Genomic DNA, 13,907 nt, shown 5'->3' on the forward strand with positions numbered 1-13,907 from the left:
CACGGACAACTGATACCACACATTTCATGAGTTTATTCTACAGTGACCACCAACCACCCCACCGCCTGGCAAAAGAAAAAAAAGATCAGACATACGCAGTGCATTTGCTGGCTTCTCTCAGGGGTGGAGGGAGGGAGCACAGGACACCAGATTGTAAGTTCCACATACAGAGCTGATATTTTAAAGCCGTGTTTTGGATTTTTAGAAGTGCTTCATCCTTCCTCTCCTACATTTGAATAATATTAGGAAAATTCATTCACATTTTCAAACCTCTGATTTTCTAGGACAGCACAGGGAAGTGATTGCAGGCAATGATCCGTTCCTGTCTCTGATTGATGGTAAATATTTCCTTAAAAAATGCTCCAGGAAAAACAGCCATGTTTATGCATCCAGGGTTGGCCCTCCTGCATGAACCAGCCTGAGCGACCCCTGCCTAGTGGCAGAGTGGCCTTAGCTGTGCTCTCTGACATTGAAATAAGCCAGCTCCCCCAACAACAAATCCTCCACAAATCCCAGCTGTGGGGGCCCTAGGAACTCTGCTCCCTGTTAGTTTCCAAGGGTTTCTCCTGTCCAACCTCAGCCCAAGCTTAAAATGTAAATCAATTTGCTTATTTCTTTCCTTTGAGTTTGCTACCCTAAGAACACTCAGTAAATCTAAAAATAAAACAGGCAAAGTTACATACCTATCTGATGAAAAGGCAAAAAAGATCACCTTAAGTCAAGAGTATATTCTGAATCACCTAGTTACAGCTGCTGGATGGGAACAAAAATCAACATTTTTCTGATTAAAAAAATAAAAATACTCGCAGAGGAAATTGAGGGCTTTTTTCACTGCTTTGAGAAGCATGGGCACTTTCAGTCACCTGTGCTATTCCAAGTGTGTCCGGACATTATTTCTCGTTTTTATCTCCTGCAGCTCGGACTGAATGGTTCATCTCATTAATTGTGAAGGAGCTAGGAAGCTCAGCATACCTAGGGAAGCTATATGTCTTCACAAAGTTTGCAATGGTTTTCTCTTCCCTGCCACTGAATTTCAGAGAACAAGGACAACCATCTGTCTTCATCCGAGGACTTATTTCCTAGAATATGGAAATTGAGCATAGGGTTTAGATGTGTGCTATGCTACATTGAGGGAATTTGTACTTCAGACAGCAAGAATCAATCTAGAAAGGGGATAACCACCTTGTACTTATTGTGACTTGAACACAGCACAGCTTTTAAAGCCAGCGGAAGAAAGACGATGAGGAAGGAAAGCAGGGTTGTGGGCAATCGAAGTTATAAGATTGCACTTCTTCTGTCCTTTGTTCCTGCTCAGTGGAGGATCTCTTATTTGCATGACGCTTATACTTCTGTCACCTTCACCCCCTTTGCCTGGCATCAAATATCCTTGACTGACCATCGCATCAAAAGAACCAGAGTTTGGTAAAAGGCAAGACACCAGCATCCCAGGTATGAGGCAAAGGACCGGGCAGATGAAGAGTTGTGGCCTGGTTTGTAGTTTTAGCCAGGAGAGAATTCTTGCTCTGAAATTGAAATGAGCTAAAGTAGACAAGTGAGATACCTTAGTCTGAACAAGGAGCAGAACATAGGGGACCAGATCTGAGGTTCTTCAATGATGAGAAAAAAGGGAAATCTTGGCTTTCTTGGTGTAGAAGCAAGTGGATATGATACCAAATACAATCTTGGAGAACAAGAGAAACATAGAGCTGAGTTAGAAATGGACCAGGATTAGGCATCAGACAAGTCTTGAGATTATAACCAAGAACAATGCCGAATACTTATTGAGTTTTTCCCTTTGTCAGGTTCTGCGCTAAGCTCTCTCCGCTAATTTCTCACTTCTGGTAATAACCTGGTAATATCAAAACGGTTATCTTCATTTTACAGATGGGGAAGTTGAGTCTCAAAGAGGGTTAGTTGCCCATGTGCTATAATTAGGACACATGCTTGCCTAACTCCAAAATCCGTGATATGTATTGGTTTTTCTCAAAGACACAATATTGTTTCTTATATTTTCAGTTTGCAAAATACAGAAAACACAAGACTGTAACGTTGAGCCATAATTCTACCATGGAAAGTGGATGGAAAGCAGCACTGTCCACTAGAAATATAAGTAAGCCACCTGTAATTTTAAAATTTCAAGTAGCCACATTCAAAAAGTCAAAAGAGATCAAGAAATCAATGTTAATATGTTCTTTAACCCAATATTACTGTTTCACAGGCAGTTTCAACATACAATCAGCCTCATATTATTTATGACATCTTTTTTTTTTCATACTAAGTCTTTGAAACCCACTGTGGGTTTTTACATTTACATTTACAGCACATTTCAATTGGGTCCAGTCGTAGGTGGCTAGTGGCTACAGCAGAGGCTTAAGTTATCCCTCATAGCGCCCCCAAAATCACAAGGCTCCCTATTTCCTCCTGTTCATTTCCCCAACTGCACCCTTCCCAGCCACATACCCGGAGAGTCCTGTCAAACCAAGGAAACGCCCATCAAATGTATTTATCATCCTAAGATTCTGACGATGCAACCAAGGTTGACCCCTAATCGTATTTTTGAGTGCATTGTCAGCCTTAGTGTCGAACAGCTTTATCCAGTCTTGTCACGCAGTCTTCCATATAAGGGGACTACATGTTACCTAAAGTCTAAATAATTCTGAAAGCACAAACTTCTGTTTTGCATCTCTCATTCTAAACCTTGTCTAGTCATGTTGGAATGACACAGATTGTGCCAAGCACCTAGCAGAGCTACTGGAACACATAACCTCCACCTGAACTGGAGGTGGGGAAAATGGCTGGTGTCTTTCCTCCTGTGCTGTGAAAGATCATTTTGTAGTAGGAAAATGGAGCGTTGGACATATAGGTACAACCAATGATAAATGGGAGGTGTGTACCTGTGGGCAAATGTAATAGAGGTTAGCCTCCGGTAGGGGCAAGGGAGGGCCAAACCATCATCCTTGTAGAATTTGTCATTTTATAAGGACAAGTAATTGCTCATTTTTACATCTGAGAAAGGAAAAGTTCATTTTTTGAGATGACACGTTGTTGAGGATAAATATCATGTCCAAAGATGTTTTTATTCTGGCTGTTTGCAACTGGTTCAGCTCTAGCCCCAGCGACTCTGTATCTGAGATAAAGCTTTAAAGTCTTATTCACGCCTTAATAGAGCATATTAAAGATTTGACTAAATTTACATTTGGCTGCAATCGGTTTGGACTTGTATATTACATTTGGAGAAATCTATAACGCTTTGGTCTGTGTGATGTAATACGCAGCCCACAGTTAAATAACTTTAGTGTGAACTTGAATGAAGATCAGTGAACTGAACCCAGTCATGTAAAGCAGGTAAACAGTTTTAACTGAATTATGGATAGATCTGTATTGTACTCCAGACAGCCTTGCACTCTGGGTTAAGAAATACCTTCATATTTTATCTGCTTTTCCACATAAAGTACTTCCATTTTTCCTCCTTGATCACTACGCTAAAATGACAAGAGCCATTAGGCGATGACACAGATGTATTCTCAGCAGACTGATGTTGTTTAAAAAACAAAAGTAATGCAGATGTCCAACATCCTGCACTGAAGCCTGACATTGTAATAGCGTAGTCAGCCTGCTTGGTTTAGTCTTCAGAAGTGCATTGAGCTGTGCTGCCAGGGACACATTGGCATGCATACATCCGGCACTGTGCTTTGTTTTCTCCCCTCTAACCTTCAAAATGAAGGGGGCTATGTGTGTGTGCCCCAGATGACATCAGAGAATGGGAGACAGAAGAGAAACCCCCCCACAGAACTCCTTTGTCCTACAAATTATGGAGCTGAGGCAAAGTGATTCACTCAGATCTCACAGGTCAGGGTGGCAGGAGGGCCCCTCTACCGTGCAGTACTGGGTTCCACCCTAGATTGACAAACAAGCCTAACATATTTAAATGCAGTTTTGTTTTCTTTTTCAGTTTGAGGCTCAAGTGTTGACCATTCACAGCGTGGGATGCAATGAGAGGCAGGACCATCTCAGACCCCTGCTAAGGTCAGCACGACACCCTCTCAAAACACTGTCCAACTCAGTTTTAGAAACAGGTCCCTCAAGAACAGGCACATGACAAAGCTCTGGGGCACATATTTCCTACCCCCACCCTAACCCCCCCAAAGGAAGGTGAAGCTCAGCCAAAGGGGAGCTGAAGAATGTTCAGAAAACAAAATATGATTCCAAGTCATGACCTGGTGACCAAGTCTATAAGGACTCCATCCATCCATCCATCCATCCATCCATCCATCCATCCATCCATCCACTTACCTATCTATCCATCCATCTATCTTACATAAGCACCTGCTAGGTAAGAATACTTAGCTAGTACTAAGCAGAAAAGATCTGGAAATTTGATCTTTCCCCAAGCAAAGATATTTTGTGTGATTTAAGAAACCCCAAATATTTGTTTCTCTACCTGGTGTTGGAGTTCCATTTTACTGAATCACTGAAATTTTGGGAACATAGACGGGGTGTTGGGTATGACTTAGGACTACTCTGATTAGTGTAGCCTCTCCATACGCTTCCTGCCCCGATATTCTAACTTCTCTCTAACCCCGACCACAGTAAACAGGAGTTAGACATCCCCCTCCCTCCTACCCAGCCCCCAATTTAAGTTCTCTGCACATTGTTTATTCACTCGGCAAACATTTTTTGATAGGCTGGAGTCTATTCTAGACCTTCTCCTCGGCACTGATGATAAAAAGCTGAGAAGGATGGGGCAGCCGCAGCCTGGTGACCCCCTGCAAAGGGCCATGAGAGCAGTGTAGGAAGAGCGTTCCGGCAGCAATGAAATGGGCTAGCTGACCTTGACACAGGGGGAACACTCAGAAAAAGTAAAGAAGAGGAAGAGTAAGCCTGGAAAACGGCATGAGCAGGGGATAGAGGAATGCAATGTCAGCTTACCTTCTGAGAGCTTCAAGGATCAGTGTGACCAGAACCAAGGGGCGGGGTGGGGAGGAGGAGGTGGGAAAGCAGGATGGTTAGAGAACACTTCATCAGGATTTGTGGACAATAAATTAACTCGCATATAGTAGGGTGACGAACATCTGCTTGTCAACTGACATTTAAATAGCAATTGCCAGTGGAAAGTAAGCATATGGTTAGTTGAATGAAGAGCCATGAAGAGACAGATCCATCCAATAAAAGGTTTTAGCACTTTCTCAATTTATATATTTTGTGTTTGCCAATCTGCTTCTGCGAGCCAGTGAAGACATTGATCTCACTCACTGCCTTTGTCCAACACAAGAGCCCAAATCAGCACAACCTTGATTTAGTCTCAACATCTAAGACGGTGGTTCCCAAAGAGGGGGTTCCTGGAACAGCACCGTCAACTGTGAACTTGTTAGAAATGCACATGTCGGGCCCCGACCCAGACCTACTGCACCAGACTCGGGCTGGGGCCCGACAGTCCACCGGTTGGCTGACGCTCACTCAAATCTGAGAACCACTAGGTTCAGAGGAGCACAAACAGGTAGAGCCCAGATCTATGGCCATTTGCAGGGCCCTATTCCGGTCACACACTTGCTTTTGAAGCATCACGTTCTGAGTGTCCACAGTCTGAGTGGACGGTAAGTAAAATCCCCTCCCGCTAGTTCCTCCCCTTGACAAGCGCCCCCAGTCCCTCTCAGTCCTGAGCACAGCCCTGCCCCTTGGTCCCACCTCCCACCTTTCTCCTCCTCTCCTTTGTCTCTCTGCTCCCTTTTTTCTGTACTCCTTTCATTTTCCCTCTCCACCTCTTTCTTTATGTGTTTCTCCAGGAGGTAAATCAATGGCATCTCTCCTTTCTCTTCCCTCTGTTTTATTCCTTCTTTCTCCCCTCCATCTTTTCCCAAGATCACCAAAAACCAAGCCATATGCAGCCTTTGCCTACATCGCCAGCACACGCCCTCTCCTTTTTTCCATCCTTTTCTTGGATGACTTGGAGCAGGTGAATGCACCAGCTGCAGGCAAGTTCCTTAATAACTAACAGGTGGCTTCCTGGGACGTGGTCCCCACTCATTGCCAAGTTTGCGAAAGGAAAGCGGAGAGGCTTTTGGGAGCAACACAGGATGTGAGGGATATGGGTGTGGGCCGTGCCCTGGACTGAGAGCCAGCTCCAGGCCCCGTATCCACTGGCCCTGACAGGGCTTGCCTGTGGTCACTTTCCCAGGGACCCATCAGCTTAGTGACCTTCACTTTAACCGATCTGCATTTTTGCCCTCTTTCCTACTGAGATATGTTCTATAGGAGAAGACAGAAGAGCTGTTGGGATTTGGTCTTCAGAGAAGGGCGCAGGCCACAGCTTTAAAATGATGTAAAGGCCACAGATGGCTGCCTCTGTCCCAGAAGACAGATGGTTAGATGTCCTGTCCTGGCCCCAGCTATTTGATGGAACCCAGGAAAGGCCTCTGTCCCCAGTGTGGCTCCAGCCACCACATGGAGGCCAGACACCCAGATTCCAAATGACTTGCAATTTGCTGAGCAAGCATTCCATACATCTCACTCTGCTCTACAAGCTTCAGTACAAGGAAAAAAAACTATAAATCGCTACCGTAACAGACATATATTTCTAAAAATGCCCTCCTGTCTGGGAGCTATAGGACAGCCACTTGCACTCAAAATAAGCAGCACTTAGGGTCGTCATTGTGGTTTAGTGCCTCTGTTCCTTAATGAATGCATGGTAAATGATCAACTGGAACCCATTAAATAAATATTTTTCTATGTGGATCTGAATTGTATGCTGTGTGGCTTTCTATACAAACAGTCTGTTCTAAATCTACTGCTAGTAAAGTCCTCACATGTGGTGTAGCTGCGAAAGCCCAGAGCTCTTTCTCAGGTGAAGCCAAATGCTTCTGCCCTTGGGATACACAGCCCAGGAGTGAGTGATGGTCACGAGGGCCATGACACCCTCTACACCTGCCTGGGAAGCTGCAGACCGTGGGAATGCGGGGCCATCCCTCCCGTGGATCAACTCAGACCACCCCAGCATTGGCCATGCCGCTTGTAAACACTGACTAATACTAAAAGTCTGCAGTTTCTAAAAGAATGTAGTTCCCTGCAAGTGGTAGAGAATTAAAAGCCCAAGATGCTAGCACTGAAAAGCTGGAAAAGTCTCAGAGATGAGTCTACTGGGGGAGCCAGCAGAATCCCCAGAGAAGTGGGACAAGGTGCCCAAATTCACACAGCCCTGGAGTCCAGGCATCGGGCCTCCAGCCTGGTGGTGTCTGCATGGGTCACAAGCTCTGCTCAGTGCCCAGTGGAACCAGGCAGCCCTTGGATGAAGCATCACTCAGCCCAGCGCACATAGCAGAGGCAGCACAGGTTTTTCAGGAGTGTGGAGACAGATCTCGCTCCTGGCCTCGCTCCTTTCCAAGGTCTCTACTTGCACCCTCTCTGTGCAGCTGGGGACTGTGGAAAAACCAGTACCGAGTGACTGACTGAGGCAGGCCAGACCCAGATGGGACAAGCAGCCCCAGTCTGTTCTCTGTTCTCCAGGCCTCTGCACGTGCTGATCCCTCTGCCTAAGCCACATGTTCCTTATCCTCTCCTCTTCCTCCTCCTCTGTCCCTTCCTCTCTCCTCCCGTCACTCCAACTGTCCATGCTTTGCCCAACTCTTTTTCTACACGTTTCTGCTCAGTATCACTGCCTCTAGGAAGCCTTCTGTCATGCAGGGACTCAGCTCCTGCTCCCTGCACAAGAACGCAGGATGTGCTGAGGCCAAAAAGGAACACCAACGGAGCCGTGGATGGGCGGTTCATACCACTATAGTCTCGCTGGCGGCTGGGTTGGAGACACAGGAAGCAAACATCTGCCAGTACCCCAACGAGGGGTCTTCCTGCACCCCAGTCTCGCTGGCGGCCGGGCGAGACACAGGAAGTAGGATCCACACAATCCGCAATCCGCCACCCGTGCTTGCTAACCCCACTTACTAGCCGCAATCTGCAGTTTGCTTCTCTGCCTGCCAGCCAACCAACCAACCAACCCACCCCACTTGCTAACTGCAATGCATGCTTGCTAGCTTAGCCAAAGCAGTTATATTAGTGGCTAATGGCTAACTGGTTACAGCTGCCGGCCAACTAGTCACAGTGGGTGGCCATCTACTACTCGAGCCAGCGCCTTTCCACGTGAGGCCGAGAGCCTGGAAACTGCTTTTTGGGACTCTGTCCCACACCTTCCTTGTGTCCACAAGGCTATAACAAGTTCTCTATGATGAGTTCACCAGCACCTTTTACTCCTGCCTCTATCATCCTAACACCACAGTGTAAACTAGATCATAGATTCCATGAGGTCAGCACTCTCCATCTTCACTGTTGTGTTCTCAGCACATAACAGGAAATCTTTACATAGCAATTGCTCAATAAGTGTTAGTGGGAAGGAGGGAGGAGGGTGTTGGAGGTCCCAGGTGAGGGACTAGACAGGAGGGCATTTAACACTCCTGCATTTATCTGATGTACACAGAATCAATTTGAAGCCAGCTTCCCTGTCCAGAGGAGACAGTTCCAGCTCTCCTGATGCAGGGCTAGTGCCTGGATCTTTTCTATCCTCCATCCCGAGGGGAAGACAAGCAGAGAGTGGGAAATGAAAGAAGGGATCACCTCATTCAAGTAAGAAACAGAACCCCCAGGCCAAAGAAACCCAAGAACCCCCAAGACCAAGGGGTCTAGACAGGGGATAAGGAGTCTTAGGTTCTAAAAGTGCCTTCGGAGGCCAGCAGCTTTGCTTTCCCACCCCACTGTGCTACTCCAAGCCCTGAGTTCTCTATACTAAAAACTCATGTCTTTTCCTGTGTATCCCCAAGATGGCCTCACGAAGTACAAAAAGTATACAGAGGAGGGTCACTGGATAAGATAGGATATAGAAAAGGCACCTTTACCAAAAAGATGTATTGGAAGACATTGTCCCCAAATAATTCACCCCAGGGGCTGTCACGCGGAGTGTCATGCGGGGTCTCAGCTCCCGTTGCCCGCATAAGAACGCAGGATATGGTGAGGCCAAAAAAGGAACACCAACGGAGCCATAGAGGAGTCATGTCACTATATTTTCGCTGGCGGCTGGGTTGGAGACACAGGGAACAAACATCCGCCATTACCCCAACAAGGGGTCTTCCTGCACCCCCGTCTCGCTGGCGGCCGGGCAAGACACACGAAGCAGGAAGTAGGATCCACATGATCCAAAATATGCCATCCGCTTCTCTGCCAACCAACCCCACTTGCTAACTGCAATTCGCCATCCACTTTTCTGACTGCCAACCAACCAACGCAGTCATGGCAGTTATATCAGTGGCTAATTGGCTAACTGGTTACAGCTGACGGCCATCTACTACCCGAGCCAGCACCTTTCCACGAGAGGCGGAGAGCCTGGAAACTGCACTCTGGGACTCTGTCCCCACAGGGGTCCTGTAAATCACGGTGCCCATGAAGATGCTTACTCGTCTTTGTCAGAGAAGCTGCAGGCCAAGACCCAAAGCATAAGGGTTGGAGTCTGCAGCTCAAGAGGGAAACTTAGAGAAAAATAAAGGGCAAGCACTTAGCAGAGTATCTGGTAAAGGGGGTGAGAGACCATGTATATATTGTATGCTGTGTGGCCTCCGAAAAATGAAATCTCCTAATTAGAAACCTAAATTTCCACCTGTGCACAACTTGGCTGTAGAGTGAGAAAATTTGGGGAGAGTAGAACATAACTATGGCCAGATTGATACCCCACCCCCACCCGCCCGCTCTATGCCTATCACAGATGTCCCCATAACGTATTCCCTGCCACCTGTCACTTTGCCTTTATCTGATCTAGGTAACTCCATCCACCAAGGGACAACAGCTTTACTCTAAAGCTCAGGCTGCCCATCTGCAAAATGGAGATACCGTGTTTCCCCCAAAATAAGATCTAGACAATCAGCTCTAATGCATCTTTTAGAGCAAAAATTAATGTAAGAGCTGGTATTACATTACATTATATTATATTATATACCCAGTATTATATTAAAATAAGACCGGGACTTATATAGTGGTACCTCGGTTTTCGAATGTAATCCGTTCCAGAAGACCGTTTGAGTTCTGAAATGTTCGAAATCCGAGGCACGGTTTCCCCATAGAAAGTAATGCAAAATGGAATAATCCGTTCCAGACCTTTAAAATCAACCCGTAAAACTGCAAATTTAGCATGAATATTACTATCTGATGATACCATAGATCCATAAAATTTACAGCGTTCGTAAACCGAAATGTTCGTCAACAGAGACGTTTGAAAACCAAGGTACTACTGTATTAATTTTTGCTCCAAAAGACATATTAGAGCTGATGGTCCAGCTAGGTCTTATTTTCGGGGAAACATAGTAACAAGAGCTGCTGGGGTGATTAAATGAGATAACGGTTGTGAAGTGCTAAGTACAGTGCCTGCTGCCATGGAAGGGCTCGTAGTTATGACCATCGCCACCTCCACGATCATCTCCATCTCCATAACTCACCTCCATCACCTCCATCTCCATCACCTCGTCTACCACCTCACCACCATCCTCACTGCCACCAAGATAGATCCCAGAGGTCACAGGTCTAGGAGAAGTCTTGCTAGAACCATAAAATGTCAGATACCTCCCAATCCTAAACTCACCGCTAGGGCCCAGAAAGATTCCGTGACTTTGCCAGGATTATCGAGCACGATAATCAATAGCAGAGAGAGGACCAGGACTGACGTCTCCTGATTTCCAGGCCGCCATTCTTGTCCCTACCTAGAAATGGGGCTCCCACTACTTTCCCCTAAGGTGTTGACTCATTTATTCCTCTCCCAACACACACACACACGGGTAGTTGGGGTTTAAAGGAACTAGGGAGACAAGAAGTGGAGTCTGTAACAGAGGAGCCAATTGATAGAAGATTGAAAGAAGAAGGAAAAACTCCCAATTCCAGGAAGATGGGAGCCCTGAGGACCTCCCCAACTTCCCATCCCCAAACAATTCCTCTCTAGGAGGAATGACAAGGGACATACCTGCCTGATCATCTGGTTAACCAGGCTAAGAAGGCCTCCACTGCCAACGGCCCCGACCCTTGCTTCTTTCCTCCATCCTCACTCCACCCTTGGGCGCACACCCACACTCTCACCCAGTCCCTATGGCCACGTAACCACAGGCTCTGCGCTATGGAGGGAGTAAGGGCTGCAATTTGGAGTCAGACAGACCTAGGATTGCATCTCACTCAGGCTTGCTATTTCCCAGCTGCATGACCACTGATTTACATCTCTGTGAAATGGATAAAATAATAGCATCCACCTCATGGACTCATTGTAAGAAAAACTAAAGGAGATACAAGCACATAAAGCACTGAGCATAGCAGCGATCGATGACTGGTAACCCATACTACTCCTTACACAGTCCAATCAGGTGCCCGCCTAGAGGTAATGCCAGCTAGAATTAATACAGTGCATATATATTTCCGATACTCTCTAAGCACTTAACTTACACTTGCTTATTTCAACCTTACAATAAGGCCCACATAAATAGCCATTCCTTAATTTCATTGCTATTATACAGATAAGAAATTTGAGGTGTGATTAGGTTAAATGACCTGACTAAACTTACAGCTGACAAGGGCAGAGCCAGAAAGTAAACCCAGGCAGCTTGGTCAAGTCCATGCTTTTCGACACATTGCTCCAGCTGCCTGCCTTCCACTGGGGGACCCCTCAGAGGATCAAAAATCAAATGCTTTCTGAGTCTCAAATTCAAGTGAAGGCATTTCAATTCAAATAGCCGTTAAGTTCAGAAATAAGTATCTTCCTATGAGTATTATGGTGAAGAACAGAATCTCAGCTGTGAAAAAGATAAAGACCCCCCCCCCAAAAAAACACATCTCTATGACAAGGAAAGGTATCCCTCTTGAAAGGGCCTTTTTTCATTTAAGGCGAACACAAAAAACTTTCCCGTTACTAAGAGAAAAGCTTGATGGAATTCAAAGATGCAAACTAGCTTTGAATAGGAGTGTGGCAGGCTAGACTGCTGCAGAATGTCTGCTTTTGATTGGATTTATTTTCTGGAAGGAAATAACCTCTACCCCACCGCCACTCCCATGCATAGGAAGAGTTTTGCGGAAGGACACTATCCTATGAAAATTCATTTAAATTAACAGTTGAAGACTATTCTTACCCATCACGGGCTGGCTCTTCCCCTCCCCATAAATACAATCTAGCATCTGGTTTCAAAGTAAATTAAAAAATGAGTTCAGTTCCCCATTATCTACTCATATCGTGTAAGTTACCGAAGAAATTCCTGGAACAATCTGCAGCCAAATACCAGGACAGGAGGCAAAAAATGAAATCAGTTGACGGGAGAGATATCAAAGGGGTTCACGTAGGAGCCCGGCTCACGCTGTTTCTGATTTAGAGCTGAAGGTCTCAAATGACATCCGTGAAGCTGTCAGGAAAGTTGAAGAGATGGTATCGGGCTCCTCGATAGGGTTTTGTACAAGAACGATCAGACGAGGATACCTTCCTGTTCATGATTTGAAAATGAAATTACTGGTGCATGACCTGATAAGAATTTCCTCCTGGTGGGTTTTTCTTTTAATAGGGGCAACAAGAACTTTGAGGATATAGTCTTGCAGAGTTGGGAACATTAAGTATAATGTCCCCTATCCACGTGTAGCAGTGACCGTCAGAGACGCACAGTAGTATACAGAGTAAATCCAGTCCAACAATAACAGCCTGATTTAATTACTTGTAAGATCATTCCTCGTCTGTTATCTCACTGGCTGAGCTTCAAATGGCAGAGCACCTCCAGATGCTGTCCTTACCTCTCTCAATTCTTCTCACTCCCTCGCCCTGGGCACCTCCTCCGTGCCTCTGACTTGAAATTCCATCCCTAGGCAGATACAATTCCCAAATCAGCGTTGCCAGTCTCAGGAGACGTCCACGCCAGACCCCTACAGCCAACTGCCTACTCAGCTTCACGGCTTGGAGAGCTCACCTGCACCTGTAATGGGATATGTCCAAGCTGAATTAATGACCAGCCGCCCACCCAAACCTGCTCTCTCTCCACTGTTCCTACTCTTAATAAACTCTCCTGCCACTCACTGAGATTTTCTACCTGGAAACCTACAAGTTGTCCTGCTCTACTTCCTCCCCCTTACTCCCACATTCAGTCAATCCTTAACCTGTCAGGTATACCTCCAAAATCTGTCCCCTTCTCACCATCTCCACGGCCACCCCCTGAATCGAGGCTGCCATTATGTCATGCCTGGACTAGGCAGAAGCTTCCTTACCGGTTTTGGTCAAAATTACTCTTACCCAAGCCATTCTCCACACAAGCCAGGATCATCTTATTAAATTATAAAGTTCATGTCACCCCCTTGCTTAAAACCTTTCCATGGCTTATTATTGACCTTAGAACAAAGTCCCCAATCCTTAACAAGTACTACAAGACCTACCTCGCTCATTCTTTCAGTCCCTCCTTGTACCACCCTCCCTGATTGCCATGTCTGCTCTGAACACCTAACCCTTTCTCACTTCCTGGAGCCGGCCAACTTCCTCCTGCCCAGGGCCCATACTCAGCCAGGCTCCCTTCTCCTCACCTTGCTAGTTCTTGTTCATTCATTTCATTTCTCTGCTGAAATGCCACTTAGCCCCATGTTATAAGCCCCCATTACCCCATATTCTCGGCTGTGCTCTGTACATTTGGACATATTTAACTGTGAATGTGTGTCTTTCGTGTCAGTCTTCTCAGACATGTGTGTTCTATGGGGTTAAGGGCTTCATCTGCCCAGTTCTACGTCTGCAATGCCTGGAACGGTGACCCATGGTAGAGCCACAATACCTGTGGGAAGTCCTGCCAATTTGACATCCCTAACCAGGCAGTGAGGTAGATTGGGTGGGGGGGACGGCTAGCCCTGTTTTTACTCATGAAAAGGGTGGCATGCATTAC

The 13,907-nt window shown here is 46.2% G+C and overlaps 1 protein-coding gene across 1 annotated transcript in view; it reads right to left on the bottom strand.

Moving 5' to 3' along the window:
• The window catches only part of GPR39 (G protein-coupled receptor 39), a 198,285-nt gene that overhangs the window by 1,441 nt on the left and 182,937 nt on the right, over nucleotides 1–13,907 (bottom strand). The window lies entirely within an intron of this gene.

The sequence above is a fragment of the Rhinolophus ferrumequinum genome, chromosome 8 (genome assembly GCF_004115265.2).
Source record: "Rhinolophus ferrumequinum isolate MPI-CBG mRhiFer1 chromosome 8, mRhiFer1_v1.p, whole genome shotgun sequence".
NCBI classification, from domain to species: domain Eukaryota; kingdom Metazoa; phylum Chordata; class Mammalia; order Chiroptera; family Rhinolophidae; genus Rhinolophus; species Rhinolophus ferrumequinum.